Source organism: Puma concolor, chromosome B1 (assembly GCF_028749965.1).
Source record: "Puma concolor isolate L17-30 chromosome B1, mPumCon1.1.hap2, whole genome shotgun sequence".
In the NCBI taxonomy this organism is placed as follows: domain Eukaryota; kingdom Metazoa; phylum Chordata; class Mammalia; order Carnivora; family Felidae; genus Puma; species Puma concolor.
The window spans coordinates 92480321-92506737 of record NC_141670.1 but is presented as its reverse complement, the minus strand read 5'-3'; positions in this window follow the sequence as shown (position 1 = coordinate 92506737).

The window sequence follows — 26417 nt, the reverse complement described above, 5'->3', positions numbered from 1 at the left end:
TCAACCCATTGAGCCAGCACAGCATCCCTTACTTTTCTGTTTTTAATTTCATTGATTTCTAGTTTTATTTTTATTATTTTCTTCAGTGCCTTTCCTTTTAGTTTATTTTACTCTTATTTTAATAAGTTATTAGAATGAAAACTAAGACTATTGATTTTAGACCTTTCCCATTTTCAATGTATACATTTGGTGCTAAACATTTCCTTTTTAGGGGCGCCTGGGTGGCTCGGTCGGTTAAGCGTCTGACTTCGGCTCAGGTCATGATCTCACGGTATGTGAGTTCGAGCCCCACATCGGGCTCTGTGCTGACAGCTCAGAGCCTGGAGCGTGTTTCAGATTCTGTGTCTCCCTCTCTCTCTGCCCCTCCCCTGTTCACGCTCTGTCTCTCTCTGTCTCAAAAATAAATAAACGTTAAAAAAAATAAACATTTCCTTTTTAACACTGATCTACTTGTCCCCCAGCATTTTGAATATATTGTATTTATTTCAATTCAGCTAAGTCTATGATTTTTCATTTCCTTGAGTCTTCTTCTTTAGCCCATAGATTATTTAGAAGTGTGCTATGTAGTCTCTAAGTACTTGGAGGTTTTCCTGTTATCTTTCTGTTATTTACTTTTTAATTTAATTTAATTACATTTTGGTTAAAGAACACAGCTAATGCGTGACTAATTTTATAATTAGAAGTTTGTACCTTTTGACCCCCTTCACCCATTTTCCCCAGACCCTACCCTTGCCTGTGGCAACCACCAATCTGTTTTGTTGATTAATGATTTCTTATTGAAATTTGGACAGTTGAGATACTATGCTATGAGAACGGATCTTATTTAAACTTTCTGTTTCAGCTGGTTTCCTCTGAAATGCTCTTGTAGTAGGAATCTGGATTCCTCCCTTTGCCTCTTTGACACCCAGTGAGGGGTAATCTTTATTGTTGCTGGATAGGAGTGGTCATTCTGGCTCCTCATAGACCTCCAATGGTACCTCACCAGCTGGGAGGGACATGAATATCTCATTTTTGCTCTTCATGTGGTCTCCATGACACCACAGAGAAGGGGGTAAGCAATCTTTTAACTGCTGGTCTACAGTGTCAATCCTTATTACTCCTCAGGACAGATCTGATACTACTCCAGCGGAGAGGGCAGAGGGTCTCTCTGCTGCAGGATGGGGTGGAAATCTGGCTGGCTATCCAGTCTCTACTGACATCATAAGATGTGGCATCATTAATGCCTGGTGAGGAAAAAAAGCTGTAGGTCCCAAATCTGCCTGCTCTGATACCAGTCCTGGGTCTGACATGGAGTGCTTTGTTACAAGCTTAGCAAGCATGGAAATATAGGCTCCCCATTCAGTCTTTGTTGATGTGGGGAGGATCTGACTCAGTCTTTTCTGTGATATTTGTTTGAAGTGGAGAGGTATTTCTCTAAAAGTTTTTTGTCCGGCTAGCCTGCCCTTGACATGGTCCTTTGACTAGAAAGAACAGAATTTTAGGGGACCATTTTTACCAACTGCCGTTAGTGGTACAGGGGTTGTTGACTTCTCCAAGTCTGGAATATATGATGCAAAAAAGAAAATGAGGGAATTTACTGCTATGTTGTTCCTTAGATAACAATGTCCTTAGTTCATCTGCCACCATCAATCCACCATTAGAATCTGCTCATGTTTGTTTGATATATATAATGCTGAGAGCTTTTAGTTTTAATTAGAGTGAGATAAAAGGAAAGTATGTACACCCTATTTCCCCAGAAGCAGAAGTCCTCTGATTTTAAATAAACATCTGTTAGGGTCAAAGGTATTATACTTCCTTAGACATTCATGAAAAGAACAAAATAAATCTGTTTCTTTGATTTTTTTAATGTCAAAAAAATCTTAAATCTTCAGATTTAAGACCTAATTTCTAGGCTTCACATTAATAGCATTTTTTTTAGTTGAATTAGTCCACCCCGCTCTTCATTTTTAGTTTAGAGATGACCTAAATACCTAAATAGCCCAATGGTTCCAGACTATATTTTATCAGTTCTAACATGTCATTGATTGTAAGATAATTGTAACTACAATTAAATGGAAATGAGTTATATATCAACTTAATGATATATCCCAATTCCAATAATAATATAAATGGAGGGTGATCTAACTTGGGATAAAAAGAAAGATATATGCTATTTTCCTTTACAAATTTTTAATTTCCAACAATGCATGCAGGGTGCCTTTTAAATCAGTAAGCCATCAAAAAAGCAGCAACGTAGAACAATAGGTATTTTTGTGATGTACCAGGATACAATCATTAACACTTTGATTCCAAAAAATATTTAATAACACAGAGAAATACCCAAATTTGTTAACACAATAACATAAAACAAAACCAATAGATAAACTAAGTACGTTACTATATATTCTCCCTTTTCCAGGGCCCTGATTTTTTGTACAATGTTTCTCACTTTCACGTAAGCAATAGCTGTGAACCCATATATTATGAAAATGTAGAATTTTAAATATAGCTGAAGATACACAGAGTATATCATTTGTATTATCTATATAATACAATTTAGGAAATTATATATTCAACTAAACAGTTGGTTTGTGAAACATTAGTAAAGGTAGATAGTCCAGCCATTGAAAGCATTCGGGGTTCTTGGTCTCTGTCTTCCTAGAGGAGTCAAGGTAAAACCTAAATTTAGGTAATTAAACTGTCTTTCCACAGGTTTTGAATTTTTTACATAATGAAGCAAAGGTGTAATAAAACATTACAATTTTTTCCATGCTAGCACTGGTATCTGAATATTTGAATATTTTTGATCCTGATTTTTATGTTTTTGTTCTCTTTCTAATTATAACAATTAAACTTGTAAACTTACAGATTTTCAGATAGCTTTAAAGAGGCTTCCCCCTCCCTTCTTAATCAGATCTGGTTATTATTATTGCCTACTAAGAAAAAAAAAATCCCAACTGATATTTGCAAAAACGTAGGTGAACTTACAAGTTATTAGGAAACAACTTACCACAATTACACCACAGTAGAGCAAATGGAGACTTGATTTAATGATATTAGTAACAATTTTTAGTTTGTGTCCTGTTTGTTTCTCCCTGTCATCAAGAAAATAAGCAAAACTTTACGACATTGTTTTTATGATCAACAAAGTCATTTTAAGAGTAAATAACGCAGAATATAGATCAGTAAGAATTAGAAATTCAACCATGGCAAGAACAAATTTGCTTTGTAGTAGCACAGCTCTCTGTCCACATGTTTGTTTATGCAACTGTTGGTAACAAAATGGATGTGGAAACCTTTGCATAAAGGTTGTATCCTCATGTATGACAAGCTTTGATGAAATAGCATTTATAGTTAATTTCTCAATTCATATAGTCATCCTTTCCCCCAAAAGAAAGTTCAAATAAAGAAAACTACCTATAACATTGTTCTTTCCTCCCTTCCTCTTTCTCTTTTCTCTCTAATGATGAAAGAGCTGAATCAGTTTTGATGTTAATTGTATCAGGATCCCAAATCCTGGTTCCATCAGGGTCTTTCTTTGAAACTCATGACATTTCTGCCTTTGCAATTACAACTTTAACAGACACCTGTGTGATTAAGGATGTCACACCATGTCCAGAGCCCAAATTTATGTGGGCCACTTTTATCTAAAAAAATGTCTATGAGATTAAGGATAAAAGAAGTGTTGAATCTTAAATACTGCTTTATTATTTTAATCAAAGAGAATGCATTTTGTAAGTACTTTCTTATCTGATTTTGAACTATTTGGGGAATGGATTTAAGGACGCTTTAACGTATTTTATATATAACCAATTACTTTTATAAAAACCATAACTCAAAGGGCTATTCACAAGAAGCTATTCACTATATCTTTGGTGTTATACTTTAGAGTAGAATTGAACCTCAGATTCAGCTTCAAATACACATAATATATTATTTTCTATTATCCATTATCTTAGTAGACTCAAAAATATTTAAATTAGTACCCTTTGCAACCATATAATATTCTTGTTAATTCAAACTTCTTGAGCAAATTTGTCAATAAATAAAATATCAGAAGAACAGACAAATTAAAAATGTGTGAATCTGAGATATTTTTTGGTCATAATATATATACTTTATACCAGAATGATCATAAATAAATAATAACATATTTAATAATTTAAATCATTATGAATTTAACTGAATTTTATACTTATAATTTTAATGCAGAAATTAAAACACAGAAAAATATAGTTTTTTAAGAAAAGTGCCTCTTTAGTTAATACATTTTTCATTTAACATTATTTGAGTGTTTATGTCCATATAGTAGAAACTACAGAATGAATGAACAAAAAATATTATTTACTTGATGGGAAAAGTACTGTGCATACAAATACTAGTCTTATAATAATTGTGCATTATCCTAAAAGCTCATTGATTATTTAGATAGCAATGGTGTTTATTAAAGCAATTGTTTAATTACAATCGGATTATTTATTGTTGCTATATGCTGTTAAAGAGAAATAGCCTCAGTTCATAGGGAACATTTTTCAATATCTCATATTTCACATATTTAATCTCAAGGGTAGTAAATCCAGGTTTTGATGTGTAATTACAGTAAATTATATTAAGAATGTTATATAATAAAAACAATGTTGAAGATGGCCAATAACCTAAAAAGCTATATTTATCTGAACTTTAATTAATGAAAGTAAAAAGTACTGAAAAACACAACATACCCATTTCCTCTCTTAAAATATTTCTAAATCAGATGGGAAATTACTTCAAAATGTATTCTCTTCTATTAAAATAATCTCAACATCTAATTAGAACAGATATCTTTTGTAAAATGTGCTCTCTCTCTCTTTCTCTATTATATAAACAATTGTTTTAACCCTTAAGTGTTTTAGAAAATTATGAGTAACACACAGTGTGTTAATTTTGCACATTATTCTTCTTTGACTAAGGAAGAAATTGTCACAGATAAATACTATCTTTAAGAAAGACCTTGGTATTAGGGCTCCTGGGTGGCTCAGTGGGTGAAACATCCGACTCTTGATTTCGGTTCAGGTCGTGATCTCGCAGTTGGTGAGTTCAAGTCCCTTGTTGGGCTCCATGTTGGTAGTGCGGAGCCTGCTTGGGATTCTGTCTCCCCCCACCCCCGCCTGCCTCTCTCCCACTTTCTCTCTTTCAAAATAAATAAATAAACATTAAAAAATAAAAATAAAAAGAGATATATACTAAGAAGAAGAACGGGCTTGGGTTTAAGACATTTCTTGTAAATTACTCAAATTAATGGTAGCTCTATTTACTCATCTACAAAGTGGATACAGCATACCTACTTCACAAGATTATTTGGAGGATACAATACAAAATGTACAGACATTCTTTTAAAATATCAACGTCTGTATAAGAGAAAAAGTCACTAAACACACCTAGAGACAATATATGTATACACTTACAGACATTACACAAATACTAGAGGTATAGACATAAGCCTCTGTTTTGCACACACAGAATATCTGTGGCCGTATAACAAAACTATATCAGTTTTGTGCTAAACTTATACTTTTTTTTTCTGTTGTTCATTTATACCAGTTAGATCCATAAGCTTAATGATCAGCTAATTTAATTATATTCTATGACAGGTTTTTATTTTTTCCCAGCCAAAGTTCTGAAGTCTTCTTAACAACTAGGAATGAACAGAAATATAAATAAAAGATAACGAACTACTTTGGGTGTATTTTAGTTTGCAAAAAAGAAATCAAAATTTACCATGGCATCACATATTTAATCTGAACAGGAAGAAAATACACCTATTTTTTTAGCCGATGTTTAACCCTAGGTTGACTTAAAATCCATGAAGCATAAGTAGTCAAAAGTGCTCAGAATTTTGTTTGTTGGATTTACAATGAGGACACAATTCCAAAGCTGCTGTTTGAGAGGACATCTTCAGTCTGTCAGAAGAGAGCAATGGACAATCCTGAGATCATCCAGCATTCACACTACAAGTGGAAACTTAATTGGATGCCACTTGTGTTAACAAAAGATCTGCCAATTTTGAGGCAAGCTGTTTGGAGAGTTTCTGCCAAATCGCGTATTTTTATTATAGATTTCTACAGAATAAGGGAGCTATTGTCACATCTGTTTGTCAGTTAGAGAAGATAATCGTGGTAAACCATAGGATGAACATGATACAGGTGAGCTTTCCAAAGGTATGAGTTGGAAGGAAACGAGGACATGAAAGGTCCGGCTGCATAGAGAATACCTGGACCCAAAACGACAGTAACAATAGAAAATACGATAACACTGTGTTTCTGAGATCAAATCGCTCTCAAAATCTATGTGCCCTGCCTCAACATTAGCATCATTTACACAATATAATCCCTGGAAATTGAGAATCTATGCCATCATTAAAGCTCCTTATCACGGTAAATGTTTGATTTGTTTTTACTTTTTTAATACTCAGGCTCCATAGTTAGCCATATTTTTCTTTTTCGTTGTAACTTTTCTTGTCACTGTGTACTGTAGTTAAAATCTGTGGGAGAATTTAAAATCTCCAATATGAATGTTTCTCAGCTCTTAAGATATGGCTATCATCTCAAAGAAGATTTGTAACTAGTTTACCAAAATGTCTGAACATGCAGTTGAACCTCCAAAGACTTCTGTGTATTTTGTTTGTGGTACGCTTTTATAAATTGCATTAGAAACAGTAACTGATTTTTCTGGATGAAAAACCCTTGTCTCAGGTACATGCAGACCCCGTTCCCTTGTTTTGTACTTTGAGTTTAAGGAGAACTGCATGGATAGAGGACACGCATCCATTTGGAGATTTCATGTGTGGTAGACACATGTAATGACAATGCCTATGTGCAGTTAATGCCCACTCTTCATTGATTTCAATACACAAAAAGTATTTCACCTTTATAGGATTAGCACAAAATCTAATCATGTAGAGAAAACAAGATGGTGAGGTATTGATATCATGATTCTGGCTGCATTACCTGTCTTTTTGGTACACAATTTCACTGCTACCCCATTTCTGCATTCCCTATAATAGTGGCCATATGCAAACTGAGACACACATGTTTTCTCTAAAAATATTGGGTAAACAGGCACATACTTAGTTAAAATTGACAAGAGCAAGACAATTGCCTCGATTTTCCACAAAGCATGGGCTCTGGAGATAGTGCCTATGGGGTTAAAATGAGGAGTGCTTTAAAATTGTCATCAAGCAGCTTAGTCCCTGCCTTGCAAGGGTCCCAAAGTGGTTGTACGTTTGAGGAAGGTGGATGAGGTTGTCTTTTTAGTTTTTGCTCTAGGCATGTTAGAGTCTTCTTTTCTACGATTGCTTCACTTTTATCCTACCTTCTCTTTTTACATAGCATTGAATCTACATTTGCTGCATTGTGTGAAAGTCTAGGAAAATCACTCATCCTTTATAATGATGCTTCCATTGCAGCTCTGAACTTGGACATGGGGTGGCTTGAGTACAGATGCAATTCCCATGAATGCACCCATCACTTAATTTTGAGTACCACCACCACCGCATTAAACGGTTTTATGCACATAGAAAGACGTTCAAACTCATTAGTAATCTAAAAGTGCATATGAAAATGACAGTGAGATATATTTCGTAACTATTAGAAGGAGAACAATGTCAGACTACCAGAGTTGATGGGAAAGCTGAATACTGGGAACTCTCACTACTGCTGTGAGTATAAATGAGCATAACCACTTTGTGGAGTGAATGGGAATTGCCTCATTGTTAAACATGTGAATAGCTTATGATCCAATTCCATGGTTAGAGGTATCCAGCTAGAGAAATTCTTACATATGTGTGTGGATAGTAATACTTAAAAATATTCCTAATAACTTACAAAAAAAAGTGAAGATTCCTTAAGGATTTGGAAACATCTCCAGTTTTTTTTTCTTTTTTTTACAGAGAGAATTAAACATTAAAAAGTGTTAATAATATAAATTTCCTAAGTACATATCAGAAAAGTCAGAAAGAAAACAGAATGTTTTCCGTAAGTTAGAAACTGCTGGAAGCCGCTAACAATCCTAAGGGTAGGGGGAAAAATTGAAAAGATTGAAAGTATTAAAACACAAAGGTTTGGGGAGAAAGCCCTGCAGAGCTGAAAAGTAGCCAAGACCTTTAAGAAAGAAGTGGTGGGCTTGCAAACAAACCTCTAGGTAAGAGGCATCAGTTAGAGTCTTCTTATCCAGTGCTGGTGTCTCTGGTAGGGGCACAATAAGATTTTGTGAATTTGCGTGAAACTACAAAGCAGATCAAAATGTGCTATAGGTAAGAACTCATATTGCTGAGATGAAATGTTTGCTGGAATGATTCTCAAAGGAAGCTGACAGAAGCAACAGGACGCAAGTAGGAAGAAGCCTCCTTCTTTCTCTCCTTCCTTTCTTTTCTCCTGGTTTCACAGTCTCCTTAGAACACCCCAAACTGATGGAACCCAACCAGGAATCAACTCACGAAGTGGAAATGTGATTTGCAGAAGGTCTAGCCCAGAATCACAAAGGAAGGTAGAGAATGATGTTCGGGGTTAAGGATCAATAGCCTAATAACCACCCAAACTTGAAATAACCTCAATGTCTATGGTTGAGTTAACGACTCCAAAACTACGGTATGTTAATTAATAAGCTATACTTCTGAATCAGTTAACTATTCTACACAACAGCGTTCTCAGTGAAAGACAATAAAAAGGTATTCTTTCTCACAGGTCAGCAGGAGAGCTCTTTATCTAAGCGAGGGCTAGGAGTTGGCTGACCCATGCTTCACTGAGGTGACCCTCCTTCAGTGTCCAAGTCTAGTTGTGTCGGGTCTGTGTTCAAGTCCAGACTGCAGGAACAGCAGCAATATTAGTGATGGCAGAAGCACACATGGAAAAATTTTTGTTAAGTTCAAATTCCTTTAAGACCTAGGCGTGGAATTGCACTTTCACTCCCACCGCATCTAATTTGCCCAAGCAAATCACACAACCGAGTCCAAAGATGAGGGGTCAGAAAGTACACCCCACCAACTCCTCCTTCCTGAGGTAATGTCAAGCCTGTGGGTGCAAGAGGTAAAACAGATCGTGGCTGTTAGTTCAATTTGCCATAGTATTCTCTCTTGGCCACAATTATTCATAATCCTCCCACTGGCAGATAGCGCTCACCCTCATTTTAGGACCTTGTAAGCCTCATCTGATTCGGACACTGAGATTTCTTTAAATACATGAGGCCCTCGGGTTTGATTGAAGTTACTTTTGGTCCAGAGCCCTGTGAACTAAAAACTTATCTGCTCTGCACACAACCAACCTTAAATCATCAAACAGTGAGAGTTTGACAAGAAAACTACAATAAACACTCCTGTTAAAAAGGGAAGGATGGGAAGGCTGTGGTAGCCTTTAGTGCACAGAGATTCTGAATTTCCATGGAGAAAATGTTGATAAGTATTCTACTTAGCTGATGAAAAGTACCTTGTTTAGGCTCCCATTCTACAAACTGGGAGTGTCTCTTCTAACCTTGGTGCTGCGCTGTTTGCATATCCTGCTTCAGCTTGGCCTGTAGAGAGCTGGGGGTTCAGATGTCTTCTTATATCATGGACTCTCACTCCCTTTCGGTTTAGGCTGTCAATGCTTTTGCCAATACGGTTGTCTCTAAAAATATTTTATTTTAATCAAGTTAGTGTGCCAAAAGTCACACACACAAAGATTTTTAAAGAAGTGCCTCTCTTGGGGCGCCTGGGTGGCGCAGTCGGTTAAGCGTCCGACTTCAGCCAGGTCACGATCTCGCGGTTCGTGAGTTCGAGCCCCGCGTCGGGCTCTGGGCTGATGGCTCAGAGCCTGGAGCCTGTTTCCGATTCTGTGTCTCCCTCTCTCTCTGCCCCTCCCCCATTCATGCTCTGTCTCTCTCTGTCCCAAAAATAAATAAATGTTGAAAAAAAAATTAAAAAAAAAAAAAAGTGCCTCTCTTTCTAGTGTCAAGTAGAAATATGTTGAACACATCAGGCATCTGTAGGTCTATTTTCTTACCTTTGTTGAAGTCCATTTCTAGTTGAAACGATAACAGGTTGTCACCACAACTCTTGTAACGTTCTTAACAAAAAGTCGTGACGGTTTTGGCTTGACTATTTCTGCAAAGTCAGTGCCACCTACTTTACAATTATGTCCAAAATGAGGCCAAAACATGTCGGCATGCCATGGTCTGGCCCAAATTCAATGGATAGGAAAATATACTCGTCCACGATAAGGCCTTAGCAAGAATATGGATATGGGAAGCAGTAACGAATCGGGGCTAATCCTTAAACCAAACACCAGTGACAAGAAATCAACCCCAGCTAGAAACGTTGATATAATTGCATTACAACATGTTAGAGTAACTGAAAGAAACAAATCGCAGAATATACACCATACGTCCACATTTAAATAAAATTTAAAACCTGCAAAATTGAACAATGCAGATTTTAAGGAAACATGCATAGATGATAGAAATATTTTGAAAAGAATGTCAAGGAACTGCTCACCACCTTTAGGATAATTTTGAACCCTAGGGGTGGTAGAAATTGGATGAGATAAGGGAAGACAGCACAAGGGGTTCTACACTAGTAGTAGCATTTGGGGTTTTCAAATTGGTATAAAGATTTTCATTTACGACTATTTTTATTTTAGCTGTTTCTCTAAATTGTACAAACAGATTTTTGTGTGTAATGGATATACTATACCTGTATCACAGAGAGATAACTTTTAGTCGACTTAGCTCTGAGAACATGAACATCAAGGAAGTACAGGGGCACCTGGGTGGCTCAGTTTGTTGGACGTCCAATGTTGGCTCAGATAAGGATCTCGCAGTTTTGTGAGTTCGAGCCCCGCGTCGGGCTATCTGCTGACAGCTCAGAGTCTGGAGCCTGCTTGGGATTCTGTGTCTCCCTCTCTCTCTATGCCCATCTTCTGCTCAAGCTCTGTCTCTCTCTGTCTCTGAAAAATGAATAAACGTTAAAGAAAAAAATTTTTAAAAAAAGACAAGAAAATCAAGGAAGTACATAGTGAGAGAAGTGGTTAGTCTTACTGATCCCTCAAGGAGAGAAGGGTGGGGAACATGAACAGGAGCAGGTAGAATGGAGGGTAAAGCCAAAGTATGGCCAAAGTGCCTCAAATTCAAAGTTCCCTTCTTCATTTTTTTTTCAACGCTCCACAACACAAACTGGGGTAATTTCTGTTCTCGTTACAGGCATAAACATTAAAAGATTAGTACCACTGTGTAATTAAGTGATATCCACATGGAAGCCAAAGAAAAATTGATCACCCAATTCAGTGTTGAAAAAAGAAAGATAATCAGGTTTGTGAACCATCATGAAAAATTAAATCTACAAGCTCACAAATTTCCTTCAGTCTATTCAATGATATATTACCCAAAGCTAAGTAGTAATTTAATAATACTTTGGAACAATTGAAAGAAAGATTTAAGAGACTGGCTTTGAAAAGACATAAAAGCTTTTATTTTTTTTTAAGTCGCCTCATAAAGATTAGAAAGAATCATATTAGCTGAAAGTAATATGCCAACAGGATGCTTATCATAATTCATAATAATTCAGAAATACACTGGTGTTGAATTTTTACGTATCAATCAAATAGGTCATTCATTGGTGCATGGTAGGTATTTGAGATTAAATACCTTAGACTCTAAAATTTTTATTGCATTATCAGCAGAGATCTTTTTTATAGATTTTAAATATGTTTTGAATATATGCATACATTCTGTACCTGTTTAATCCACGTTTTAAATAAATTTAAATCATGAAGTTAAGTCCTAATTGTATGCAGAATGACAGAGAACAATTACCTTTTGTAAAAAGTAATTAAATTCAACAATATCAAGGGGACGTATTTTTCCTTGTAAAGCACCAGCAATAGCCAATCAAAGGACTTGCTGCCAGTTTCTGGGACATGTATTTGATGACCAGTGACTCAGCGTTGGTATTATGCTTGTATTTTTAGGGCACAAAGGTTTAATTATTAATGTACTATTCAAAATGAGTATGTTAAGATAAAGGTGACCATTCACACTCTCTGTTCATTTTCAAAAGTCTTGACAGAAAACCCGTTGTCTCTGTTTCCAGTTAGCCCCTGGTTATTGGGTTTATCTTAGAATCAGCTAAAGAAGTGTTGATAACCAGCTTCTAATCAGCCTTTTGCTGGATCATCCATTAAATTAATTTGTGTCTTTACCCACTCCTTTCCGAAGTCCTATTGAATCAAATGACCTTATTTAAAAAATCATGTAGGATTTCACTGTTCAAATCACAAGGCTTTTTCTCATTAAGTTACAGATACCTTGAAAAACAAAGTGAAATTCATATTGTCAGGAAACTCTTCTTTGATTCTATTATTAGAAATTAAAAAAAAAACACTTTTAAGGATATTTTTTGAAAGCAATTTTTCCTAAGTGAAGGAAACTATTTTAAGAATATAATTTCTATAGGTGTTGGTTATGTAATCAATTTATTTTCTCTAAAATGAGTTATACTTTGGAGGGATAAGTTTTGAAGGAACCATATGGAAGGACACAGTGGCCACCATGACAAGAAAAAAAGAGGGAATGGGTGGCGGTGGAGGTTAAAGTCCATCCGTGTTTCTCCTCTTCATTTAGACTACTTTTTTCCTTCTCTCCCATCTCTCTCCCTGCCTTCTTGTTCATCCTACAAAAAGCCAGGTTATACAGAGACACCTAACCAACAGCCACAATTCTCAAAAAATAAATGCTTAAAATTTAGAAAAAATTCTACTAATCCAAACAAATATCCTTTTGATGGAATGAGGTGAGAACTTTGAGAAAACAATAACTAACAATATTTAAATAAATTTAAGAGGGAGCAAAATAATGAGAATCAACATAGTAGCCATATATCATCCACTCCTTAGTTCTTCACTTTTGCAGTCCACTCTGTACCACTGTAGTGTAATAAAATGATGGTCTCGGGCGCCGGAGTGGATCAGTCAGTTAAGCATCAAACTTCAGCTCAGCTCATGATCTCATGGTTCATGGGTTCAAGCCCTCATTGAGTCTGCACTGACAGTGCCGAACCTACTTGGGATTCTCTCTCTCTCTCTCTCTCTCTCTCTCTCTCTCTCTCTCTCTCCCCCCCCCCTCTCTGCCTTTCCCCCCTCTCTTTCTCAAAATAAATTAAATAAACTTAAAAAAAATAGTAGTCTTCATTTTAAGAGCATGTAGGGTCATCTAGTAGTAAGCCAAAACATTTAAAAGTGCTAGTCATTAGTGTTTGAATCTGAAGGGTACTATGCCTTTTGGAACATGAACCAGCATCTAGTGAAATATCTAACTAGTATTCTGGAGGTATATATGCACTACAAATAGTCTAACTGGTAAAGGAACTTAAATTGCCAATTTAGGTATAGCTTCTGCTAGATAGAATCATTTGGAGAGGTGTCAGGATAAATTTTTGTTATACTCTTATAGACACATCACTGCATTTCAATATTTTCATGAAAGTTACTTAGGCTTCATTCTTGAATACGTTTGTTAATTCATTCAACAAATTCTTACCTGAGAACCTACTTTAACACTGAACTACTCTAACACTGAGCGCTAACAGAGTATATAGTAATCAGCAAGTCAGACTCAATCCCAAATTTGCAGTTTACTATCTAACAGGTGAGTAAATAAACTAATAAACAAAAGAAAAATATGTCATTAGATATTATGGTAATAACAATGAAAGAAAAAGCCCCAATCACAGAACTTTATGGAGTGTCTTTATTTAGTGAATACTATGGAAAAGCCCTTTGGAGGAACTGACATTTTAGATAAGACCTGATAATACAAAGAAGCCAGACATGTGAATATTTGAGGGAATTATTTCTAGGGAGAGTGCACTATAAATACTAAAGATCAACCCCCCAAAAATAGCTTACTTATTTTGAGAATTAAAAGAGGAAGAGGGGTGTTTGAGTGTCTCAGTCAGTTAAGCGTCCAACTTTTGATTTCAGGTTATGATCTCCTGGTTTGTGAGATCAAGCCCCACATTGGGCTCTACGGTGACAGTGCAGAGCCTGCTTCGGATTTTCTCTCTCTCTCTGTCTCTCTCTGTGTCTCTTTCTGTGCCTCCCCTACTTGAACTTTCTGTCTCAAAATAAATAAATAAACTTTAAAAAGTGAATACTAGGGGGGTTCCTTTCTGGCTCAGTCAGTGGAGCATTCAACTCTTGATCTCAAGGTTGTTAAGTTCGAGCCCCATTTTGGGTGTGGAGATTACTTAAAAAAATAAAATATTTTATGAAAAAAAAAAGAAGAGGAATAATGTGTTTAGAGTGTGTTGCAGGATATGGTTGTTTTAAAATGAAATAGGAGACAGACGCTATAGATCATGTCTTCTAGGGCTTGTAAGACATATTTAAGAGTTTAGATAGTCTTACAAGGGCAATGAGAACACTGTTGAAGCAGCTTCACAAACACGTTTGCAGTTCACACCAGCTAGAAGGTTATATTGGTGTTCTTGTGAGAACAAGATACCTTGGTCTCTTGAGTAGCAGTTGCAATGAAAACAAGTGAATGACTATGAGAAATTAGGTGAGACAATTATGGAATTTGGATATGGAAGTAATTAAGACATGAAGGAGCAGACAGTGGTAAGAATGACCTCCAAACTTCCTTTTAAGGTGAATGCTAATAATATCTGAGCAGGTGAGGAAAACAGAGGGAGCAATTAATTGGAATGGAAAGGAAATTAAGATCTCAATTTTGGATGCATTTAAGTTAAAAATTCTTGAAAGACATTCCACTCTAGATGTAAATTAGAAAGGCGGATGTAAGAATAGGGCACTCAAAGCAGTGATCTGCTCTGCGATACACATGTAGTGTTCAGCCTTATAAAGACATCATTTAAATAATCTTACAAGAGAATGTGGAGAGAGAAGAGATCTTGGAACAGAGCTGTTAAAACTTTGCTTTTTAAGGGTTGATGGGAAAAAGAGGATCTAGCCAAGGAGACTAAGTAAGAGTTACTGGAAGGTCAAGAAATGTAACATAGGTCAAGGGCAATACCCCCGAGATAAACACAGCAGCGAACTGCTGACACTCTAACAACTGGACAGAGGATAGTACAAGAAGATGTAGCTGGGGTACAAGGAGCTAGGATCTGTGACAGCATCAAAGAATCTGGTTATAACTCCGGGACTCTGGCCAAGTATAGAGAAATGATGGTAAATAATATGATGCAGGAGTACAGGCTTCAAAGTCAGGGATTAAGACTTAGAAAACATGATGAGAACCTTTTTAGAATGTGGGGAGGTCACAATATAACACCATTTTTCTCTATCTATATTCAGTATTAAATAAGACAGAGGAAAAGAATCAAGCAGATTACTTTATTCCTGAGTTAACCTGGAATGGATGTTAGGTCTATGGTAGAATCTTACTACTGAAACTCCAAAATTAGACAGTCTTCTTTATTTAATCACAAGAGTTATTATAGGCTTTCTGCATAGGGCACTAATTCATAGAAGGCGTATAGCATGATAGACTAGAGCAGAAAATGTGACTTCTTTGGACTTCAAGCTTCCAAACCCAAAAGTTACTCCAACTTCCTTTGTGAGGTAGAGTATGTGGAAATGGGGCTAGAGGCTAGAAGTGCTTAGAGAAACCTCACTTCGTGGAAACCAGAGGAGAGCACCTGGAAAAAAACACCTTACCCACACCCTTGAAGACATGTTGATTGGTAGTATTGTAATCCAGTCCCTGGTCCAGAAATAAAGAAAGAAGGGAGCTAATAGAGTTGGAGTACAGGTCAGAGAGAATTTCTTCTCCAGGACATCGTGAGGCTGGTGCAGCTCATCTTAACACAGCTACTGGCCAACAGTGCTTGCATTTCACCATCAGTAGTGATGGGATTGAACCTGGAGAGTGAAAAACATTTGATTTACAGGGGGTCTAAAGTGACCCCGGCTATGAACAGAAAGAGTTTTGGCCATGAATACCAATAGACCACAGCTGAGAAGTCACTGTGGCAACCAGGTAACTAACAAGAAGTTTCTCTCCCAGGAGAATGAAAGAAGAAGCCCATCCTCCACATGGCATAAAGGGAATTTTGTGATGCCAAGAAAATGAGGAATATGTTTCTAGATGTAAGAAAAAGACGTAGGTGATTCTGATTTTGATTCTATATAGGTTTACCACAAGCTATTCAAGAAGTGATTTTCATGGATCAAGGAATATATGGCAATTTTTTTTTTTTAAAGTACAAGGTAAGCAGTATATCAATCAGAATGCTTGCATTGAAAATGGCAAAATCCTAGCTCAAACTAGTGTCGGATATGAGAACATTTTAAAAAGAAATTAATTGTTATAACTGGGAAGTCCATGTGTGGTATGGGTCTCACAGCCAAGAGGGACACAAAATATAAGTTCAGATTTCTACTCTCACTCTCTCTCTCTTTCTCTCTCTCTCTGTAATCTTTTCTTGCTCTGTGTTGTCACTGATATTTCCTTCTCACTCTATATAGACCCGATAGAAAACTTTTTGTTTTCTGTATAAAATCCAAGATTTGATTCTGTATAAAATCCAAGGAAATGGACAGAGGTAACTAGAAGGACGCCTGCCACTGATGGGCCTATATGGAACTTGTGTGTGTGTGTGTGTGTGTGTGTGTGTGTGTGTGAAATGGAAAATGTATCTGGGTAGGTAAACTAATTATCAAAACATGTTTCTCCAAAATAGACCTAGCCATATGGGGTGTATCATCATCCGTCATAGTAAAGCGTGCCTCTTTCTCTGGTGGAATCAGCCCCGTGTCAAGACTTGTGGCTAAGTTTGACATCCCACCTGTTTGTGCATTTGGGAAGTAAGCAGGAGTCCCTCGGGCCGAGCTTACATTATTCTACTGAACAAACCCAAGGAAATAGAAAAATCCCTCTCACAACCCACACATATAACCGCCCCCAACGCCACCATAGCAACAACAACAACAAAGACTCTAATTAGCTGGATCAATGTGGTCATGAATTAGGATGCTTTGATTAGTCAGGCGCCACTGGAAACGTGACAAAAGAGGTGGCCATTTTGCCAACAGTGCAGGGTATTGTTACCCTAAAAAACGAAAGAAGGGCTGTGGAGTAAACTAAACAAAGAAATGTTCCCTACCTCCCAAACCTATCACACACACACACACACACACACACCCCAAAACAAAAACTTCTCTCTTGACCGAATGTTATCCTCCAGCTATGCAATCACTATTCTTGTCCTCTTCTCTTTCACATGCAGATTTCTGAAAATGTCTCCTAAAATTGCTGCCTCCATTGCTTTCTCTTTCACTTTTTCTTTAGCCCAGTCCATGATTTCTCAAATCATTCACTGAAACAGTTCTTGTGAAGTCCACACATAATTTTCTCGTTGTTAAATCAGCAATTCATATCAAGAGATTGGATGATACAAAGATACAAACATCTAGACCTGGAGTTCCAATTTAAGACAACTCTGAAAAAATTATTCATTTTCTAAGGCTGCTGTATCAAAACACTACAAACTGGGCACTTCGCAACAGAAATGTATTGTCTGATTGTTCTGGAGGCTACAAGTCTGAAACCAAGATGGCAGCAGGGTGGAGTGGTTTATTTCTGAGGACCATGAGAGACAGAGCTATTCTAGGCCTCTCTCCTGGCTTCAGGTGGTTGACTTGAAATTTTTGGTGTCCCTTGGCTTTTCCTTCATCATCCTGACCTCTAACTTCTGATAGCATTTTCCCGGTGTGTTTTCGGTATCTACATTTCCACTTTTTGTAAGGACATTAGTCATAATAGATTAGGGGTTCACCCTATCCGGTCTGGCCCATCTTAATTACTTACATCTGAAGTGACTCCATTTCTAAATAAGGTCAGATTGTGAGGTGATGTGGGTTTGGACTTCAATATGATTTGGGGGAGGAACACAGTTCAATCCATATTATCAATCCAGCACCAGAGCTCCCATAGGAACAGCAAGGTATTGTTACCACGGTTTAAATTGTATTTTCTCCGCAATCCTATTTCTTTATTCTCCCACAGATACTGGTTCCCCAGACTCTTCTCAGTAACTTTTGTATGCCCAATGTCTAGCTAAACTTATGCATTTGCAGTATCTGACTTGTAGTAGTTTGCACTGGAAAAGGTCTGAGACAGCAAACCATAAACCAGGATTTTGGTTGCTTATCAGTTGGCTTAAAGTAGCACATTATAGGTGAAGAATAATAGGTGCAGATAGATGGTCCTGGCATCCACTAGTGTTATAGTTGTGAACATTTTCACCAGAGGTGAACCAGGTTGGCAAAACGGTGGATGGACCTGTGGGTAGAGTATATCAGGAATTTATTAAATATGGAACAATAATAATTATAAGGAATATGAAGTGTAATGCTTGTATGGGAGCAGTTGATGATTTGGAAAATGACCAGAAAATGCTGAGGAAGATTAGTTACTAATAAAAACTTAAGTATGACAGCTAAATAATTCTTTGGAATCATATAAATAGACTTTTATCACCTGAATCTCAAGGGCACAAATATGATGACCAGGCCCTGGACTTATATAAGAGTAACAGAACTCCAGACAAGGATGAATTCTTGATCTCATGAGAATTTCAAATCTCTCTATGAGATCGGGGGTAGGAATATTTGGGCCAACACATTTGGAAATTTTCAGTTCCAAGATTTACCTAAAACCTCTGCACATTCAGAATTGTTCCACTCTTCCCTGTTAAAACTACCTTTTATCTGAATATGACAAAGAGGACTCTGCCTTACAATACAACACACAGTTATCCCATTAAGATATACCTGCACTTCTCTCCTGGTTACTCTATCGATAACAATAGCATGTCAGAAGCAATGTCAGAAGATAATTCCACTGAATAAAAGTTGGATTTTTTTAAGAGAAAAAAAGAGACAGAGACTATGTCTCAAAGTAGCCACAGAACCTAGATAACATATAATAACAGTGGTTAGAAGAGTAGATACAGGGGAACCTGGATGGCTCAGTCTGTTGAATGCCGACTTTGGCTCAGGTCATGATCTTGCAGGTCTGTGAGTTCAAGCCCAGGTTCAAGCTCTGTGCTGACAACTCAGAGCCTGGAGGCTGGTTTGGATCCCATGTGTGTTTCTCTCTGCCCTTCTCCACTTGTGCTCAGTCTCTAAATAGACGGATAGATGATGATAGATAGATAGATAGATAGATAGATAGATAGATAGATAGTAAATACATGGCTAAATCCTACAAGGAAGCAGATCAAGGGGAGTAGAATATGAAGTTGAACAGGAGAGAATTCAGCAATCTGAGAACATGTTCTATGTTCTTTTATATATAATTAATTAAAAATATAAAATCTCTGTAAGTAAATGAAGAGATCTGGCATGTTCGGGGGTAGGAAAAAATTAGCCATAAAGATTCATCCACTGATCCAACAGCTATTTGTTAAATGCCAACTAAATGTCAGGTCCCCTTCCAAAGAATTGAGATATCTCAGTGAGCAAAACAGAACAAAACTTTCTAATTCTAATTCTTCACATATTATTTGATAAGTTTATAACAATTCTAATACAAATTATAGCAGGATTGGGGCGCCTGGGTGGCTCAGTTGGTTAGGCAACTGACTTCGACTCAGGTCATGATCTCACAGTTCATGAGTTCGAGCCCCATGTTGGGCTCTGTGCTGACAGCTCAGAGCCTGGAGCCTACTTCAGATTCTGTGTCTTCTCTCTACCTGTCCCCTACTCACACTCTTGTCTCTCTGTCTCTCAATAATAAATAAAAATGTTAATTTTTTTTTCAAATTATAGCAGGATTGTTTACCTGAAAAACTTGAAAAGCTAATACTAAAATTTAAATGGAAAAGCCAAAGACCAAATATAGTCACTATAGCGGAAAATTAAAAAAGAAAAAAAAAAAAAAAGAGTAGAAGGTGACTAGTAGGAAGAACAAGAACCTATGACATGATCAGAATCACCATCCTGCTCTCAATCACAACACCCCAGTCCTGGATCAGGGCCATTTTGGTAGATACAGAAACTAGAGCTACTTTGCAATAAGACTGTGCACCCCATTGCCTCAGCTGCCCGTATTAGTTCCATGCAGACATGGTCATGGCACCTTGATATTTCTGGAAATTTTTAACTGAGCACACAAGGAAATCCTCTTACAATTGGCAGATAAAAAGAATGCTATTGAGAATATTGCTTTTGCTTGGCAAAGAGATCAAATATTGTTAGTAGAGATGAAGCCTAATATGACACTCTATATGGATTTTCTTGAAAAAAAAAGTTTAAAAAAAGTTTTTCAGTTTATTAAATACTAAAGCTGGTATGAGTTTGAATGTTTCACTTGAACTTGTAAAACCATAGTTGTTTTTTTTTCCTCTCCTGAAAACCAAGATGTTTAAACTAAATGATCCCTAAGCTTTCTTTCCATTATAAATTACCATGATTCCCATTTTCTTCAAGTGTTATTATGTATCTATTTTTTTGCTTTACTTTGGGTTAGAAACAGAATATTTTTGTTTTTTTTTTCTATATTGATTATCATCTCTTTTTGATGATCTTCATATTTTACTAGCTACATATGTTACTGTTGTTACCTTCTTTTCCCCCTTCCTCTCGGAATTGTGAGATATTCACAAACATCTATCTTTTATCCTTTCTCCTTCAATTCTCAGTCCCTACCCACCAAGATGTCTTACATTTAGTAAGCAAACGGCATTTGTGTTTAAAAATTGATAAATTATTTTATAGGAAATGGAATCAAGTCTTTTAAAATGTCAATCCCAGAGCCAAATCCTTAAGACGAATGGACCAATATCTATTTGTAAGTAGTTTTAAAAATAGCATCCTGAGGGCACCTGGGTGGTTCAGTCTGTTAAGCATCTGACTTCAGCTCAGGTCATGATCTCGCTGCTTGTGAGGTTGAGCCCCACACCGGGCTCTGTGCTGACAACTCAGAGCCTGGAACCTGCTTCAGATTCTGTGTCTCCCTCTCTCTCTGCCCCTCCCCTGCTTGTGCTCTGTCTCTCTGTCTCTCAAAAATAAATAAAAACATTAAAATAAATTTAAATAGCAGCCTTTGCATGTAGAGCTAATTGGCTTCTCTCTGTATAACAAAGATACTGTCTCTGAACCAAACCATTGACTGAAACTTATATACTGTTGGAGAAATATTGGAGTACGTTTATTCCTTTTTTTTCTTTTTTTAAATATAAGCTATTGTCTTTTTGGACCTGAAATGTCATTGTACAACCAAATTTTCAATTACTGGTAAAATGCTAAAATATGATGATTCCTTGATTTAGAAATTCTTTTGTATAGTTGTTGATTTTATTAACCAGAATCTTCCTTCTTTCTCTAGTGGGAATGAAAATGAACATGTACCAGATATCTGCTAAAGCTCAGAAAACGTGTTAGGATTCCAGTACACCAAGAGTTGACTCAGGTGTTGGATATGCATCTACAGGAAGCCTCTGACCAGCTAAATGTAGCCTCTGTCTTACCCAGTAGCTACATTGCCTGAGTATTTTGGTCACCCCAGTTTTTCTGAGGTACTGAAATGCCCTGAGAGAATTATGAAAATAGGATATTTCTTCTTTTTATATTAAACAAATTCTAAGGAGTTCACAGGATATCTGGGGGACTTGTCATGCAATTGTCTACTCTTATGAAGTATCTTATTAATTTTGGAAAACATAATCATCCTAGATATATAGCTAACTTCCAAATACCCTTTGGTGTATTTATTTAATCTGTACATAGCCCTTCTGCTGTTCTCACCTCATTAAAAATAACCAAGAATAGTAACCAATGTTACCAAGATCCACCATGTTGTGCTGTAAAAGCAATTTATGTGTTGGTGGGTTTATTACTAAAATACTTTTAAGCAACCCTCAATTAGACTTTACAAGATTTAAGACTGATCCATACAAATTATACCTTTGGATCAATTAGGAAGGAAATATGTTCAAAGATAAAATATAAATTTATCCTTGATATTGATTGACAGTATATGTGGTTTCAATATTCTTGAACTGAAATAATAATACATGGAAAATAATTATATTGAAAAACTGGATGTGCTAAGTGAAAATTGCATTACTAAGGTAATTCTGTATCAGATTTTACCACTAAGTAGTTATTTAGCAGAATCAGCAGTTTAGCCTAATAGGAAAAAAAAATGTCTTTTAATTATAATAACTTGGTCTGTTGAATATTTGACTCATTGTTACTTCTAAATTGCAATGGCTCTGGATCGATTATTTTTAACATAATTTGAGGCTGGAAAATACTTAATTATAGAGGCAAAAATATATGTGTTGTTTTGATATTTAAACCTCACAACTGAACACTAATTTAATGTGATAGAGAAGATGAAATTCAAATGCATTTCTTTCAAACTGATGTCTTTCATCAATTTCCCGTGACTGCACGTTAGTCTCATTATACTGAAATAGTAATAACATCAGCTCTTTGGATATTAAAAAGAAAGAAAATAAGAAATATTATATTTTTGTCATGTAATTATTATCTTCAATTCCAAACAATTAAAAATAATTATAATTCAATCAATATACAATATATTATGTGCACATTTATGTGTATTGAATACATGACTAAATAGAGACATAAAATTCATGAACATGATTTATGGCTTCTTCAACATCAAAGATGCTAATACTATTGAGGAAATTAATGCTGTTTTGTTATCAAAACTTAATGATAAAATAGAAACTCCTTCATTTCTGAACAAATTTTCCCACAACAATAAAATAGAAAAGAAAAAATACATTTTTTAAGATGTTAACATATTTTTTAAGTAAATTGAGGAAATAAAAATAGTCAATTTTCTTCATTCCTTTACATGAATTTATTCATATACCTTTGGCCACCTAACGTCATATGTGTTACAGTATTAAAAGCAAAGAATCTACTCCTGATAACCTTAACCTTTAGTAAGCAAGTGATCAATAATAGCAAAATCATGTTTAAATCTTTCAACAATTCTGCGATAGTCCAGGACAAACTTTATGCCTAGGAAAGTTAAGAAATAATTGCTTACTTGAAATCTAATTAAACCCCTAATATATTTAAGGTGTAATTGTTTGTTCTACAATGGCTGAATATGCAAAATAACCACATTTCTTGTGTAAGAAATGTAGTATCCATTTTAGAGGAAGTGTTTGTCTTAGTCAGTTGGACAGCTATAACAAATTACCACAGACTTGGTGGCTTAAAGAACAGCAATTTATTTCTTACAGTTCTGGAGGTTGGAAAGTTTAAGATCAAGCTCCTAACAAACCAGTGTGGGCTGACAAGCCTCTTCCGGGCTTGCAGATGTTCATATTCTCCTTGTATCCTCACATCTGTGGGAGAGAGAATGGAAGTTCTCATGACTCTTCTTATAAAGAGAATTAATTCCATTCATGACAGTGCCGCTCTCATGACTTAATTATCTCCCAAATGCCCCTCCTCTAATACGACCACATTCGGATTTAAGATTTTGGCATATGAGTTTTTCTATGGACCCAAACATTCAGTCCATTACAGTGCTTAATATAGAACAAATAGACATTTCAAATATTTATTTTGTTGATTATGAACATTTTGGAGGACAAAATATAACTCTTAAGCTCCCACCCTCTTTTTATTTTTCCCCTAAAACTCACCGGCTAGCAAAATAATTGCTGTTTTATTTAATGGTAAATTTGTAATTGTTTCATGCAGCAAAATTAGTTCTGTAATTTCAAGTACATGTAAAAATAATCTCTGTGAAGTAATTTGTAGCTTTTAGAACTCCACAAGCATGCAATACTTTGTTCAAACTCTTACTTCACACATAATCAAGACTTTTTTTATAATATAAATTACTCATGTACATTGACACAGATTTTATTCCTGGAGTTATATATATATGGACATTTTACACTATAGCCCACTCAACCCGATCCCTAACACTCTCTTTGTGATGCTTTATAAACTAATGGACTCACCATCTTGTCCCATGTTTTATATATATATTCCAGAGTGCTTTCTTATATCAGTTATAAGTGTATTTTCCCACACGTTTCAGAGCAAAGAAAACTTTCCCTATTCAAAAAAAATTAGTCGTATTGCTTGAATAAAAGAGAAAGTTTTATTTTTTTTTTGTATGTCAAATTTCAAACTTAATTTTTAGAATAAAATGTCTTTTTGTTCAAATTCGAAAAGGTCCATGAATTAGAGTCACATGAGTTTATGTTTGAACTCTAGCTACATTTCTTGGTTGAGTGACCTTGAGTGAGAGGCTTAGTTCCTTTAAGATTCGGCTTCTTCACCAACTTCCTCAATATATAGATAATAACATCTACATGCAAGATTGTATGCATAGTGTCTTGTACCTAGTTTATGCTCAGTAGAATTTGGTCCACTAAAATGAATTAGGACCAGATTTGAATCAATCCAGACCTTTGAGTCTTAGAAGTCATAAGATTGTAATATTATTCCCTTCAAAAGTATAATTACTGTAATGATGATAGTTGTTTTTTATTAGTAATGATGTATTTTATGAATTTCCCTAAAAATTAACAAATGTATAATTGCTTAGATAACTACAAAATGCTTTTGAACTATGTATCCGTATCTATGTATATCTATATCGCTGAAATACTAACCATATGAACACCATTCATAAAAAATATATTTTTTATAATCGTTCACATAGAAAACCTACAAAGGAATTGTTATAAGTAAACTACATATTTCGTTTAATGCTGAAAATTCTGACCTGCTGAAAGTGAAATATTAGGCAAAGATTTCATATCTTAATGCTTTAAAAATATGCCTCAACATGCCATATTTTTACCCAACCCAATACTTATAATCTCTAGATATGTAAAAGAATACTTGTCTTTGTAATTTATCTGTGAAAGGTAGTGACTGACTTTAAAAATAATATATAACCATTTGTTAAATTAAACATTAAATTTTGGGAGAAAGCATCATATTACAGTAATGAAAGCATCTTTTATAGTAATGAAAGACAGGCAACACTAGAATTGGGATGAGATGCAAAACTTTTTTTAAATGCAACCTTAATTTTAATTGTCTACTTTTCATGAATAGATATCTTCATGAATAAAATTTGTTAGAAGCAATGAATTAGAGAAGAGATGTAAATTTTAAAAAGCATTTTTCACTTTAAGTACAAATGAGTGTTTACCAATAGATAGACATTATTTATGATCTAATATAATTATATGCCATGATTTATACAGGCAGAACAGATTGTAACAAGAGCACAGATATTTACTTTCTCCCCACAATCTATGAAAGTCAGGATATTAGCGATTCATTGAAATACTGTTTTCAGGGCAGCTTCTCAGATTACATGGGTCTAGCAGGCATGACTCAAGATTTTCTTTCATTTCTTTGAGGAAAATAGGATCATGTAAATGATCCATTGTTTTGTGGCTTTGGAATTCTAACATTTAGCACAGATTTTGTTTCAATACCCCTAGGGACATTAACAATTTTGTGAAAAGGACGGAAAGATTAGAGACATATTACTCAAACTCCTCTGTCTTGCAACAGAAATTGCAAACACACATAATAACCAAAATGGGGTTCAAGAAATCAAAAGGTTTCAAGGGACTGGTAGAACAAATTTAGGGCTAGAGAATTCAATGGGACAGAATATGTTGTTCTGACTAGTATATGAAGATTTAAGAAAAGAAAATAGAATAATGACCACCTTTAGCAGAAAGGATTAAGGTATCTCCCCCTACTTTTGTAAGAGGAAATGCTTATTGATACAGTTATGGCTTTAAAAACAAGAACAGGGGCGCCTGGGTGGCGTAGTCGGTTAAGCGTCTGACTTCAGCCAGGCCACGATCTCGCGGTCCCGGAGTTCGGGCCCCGCGTCGGGCTCTGGGCTGATGGCTCAGAGCCTGGAGCCTGTTTCCGATTCTGTGTCTCCCTCTCTCTGCCCCTCCCCCGTTCATGCTCTGTCTCTCTCTGTCCCAAAAATAAATAAACGTTGAAAAAAAAATTAAAAACAAGAACAAATGAGCAAACTAACAAAACTTGAAATAAATGGACTCTGTCGTAATGGACCATGACATCTCAGAAGATGGAATTATGCATGCATATCTGAGAGAAGCCTGGAAATTGACTGAAAGAAAAGTTTTGCAGAGATCACCAATGATTATTACACCTACAGTCTCCGACAAGGGTGGGGAAACATCAGGTCTGAAGCATAAAGAACATATATAACAGGGTAAAAGAGAAGGCAAGCTTCATTCAGCAGTGTCTACTTTATTAGAAAGCTTGCTTCATATTCACTCAGAGATGAGGTTTGAGGATGATATGGAGATTGGACTACAGGTAGGTAAAAACGTCATTCTGGTACAAGAAATTTCTCCAGTTACAACTCCAAACAGACCTATGCTTAGACAGAAA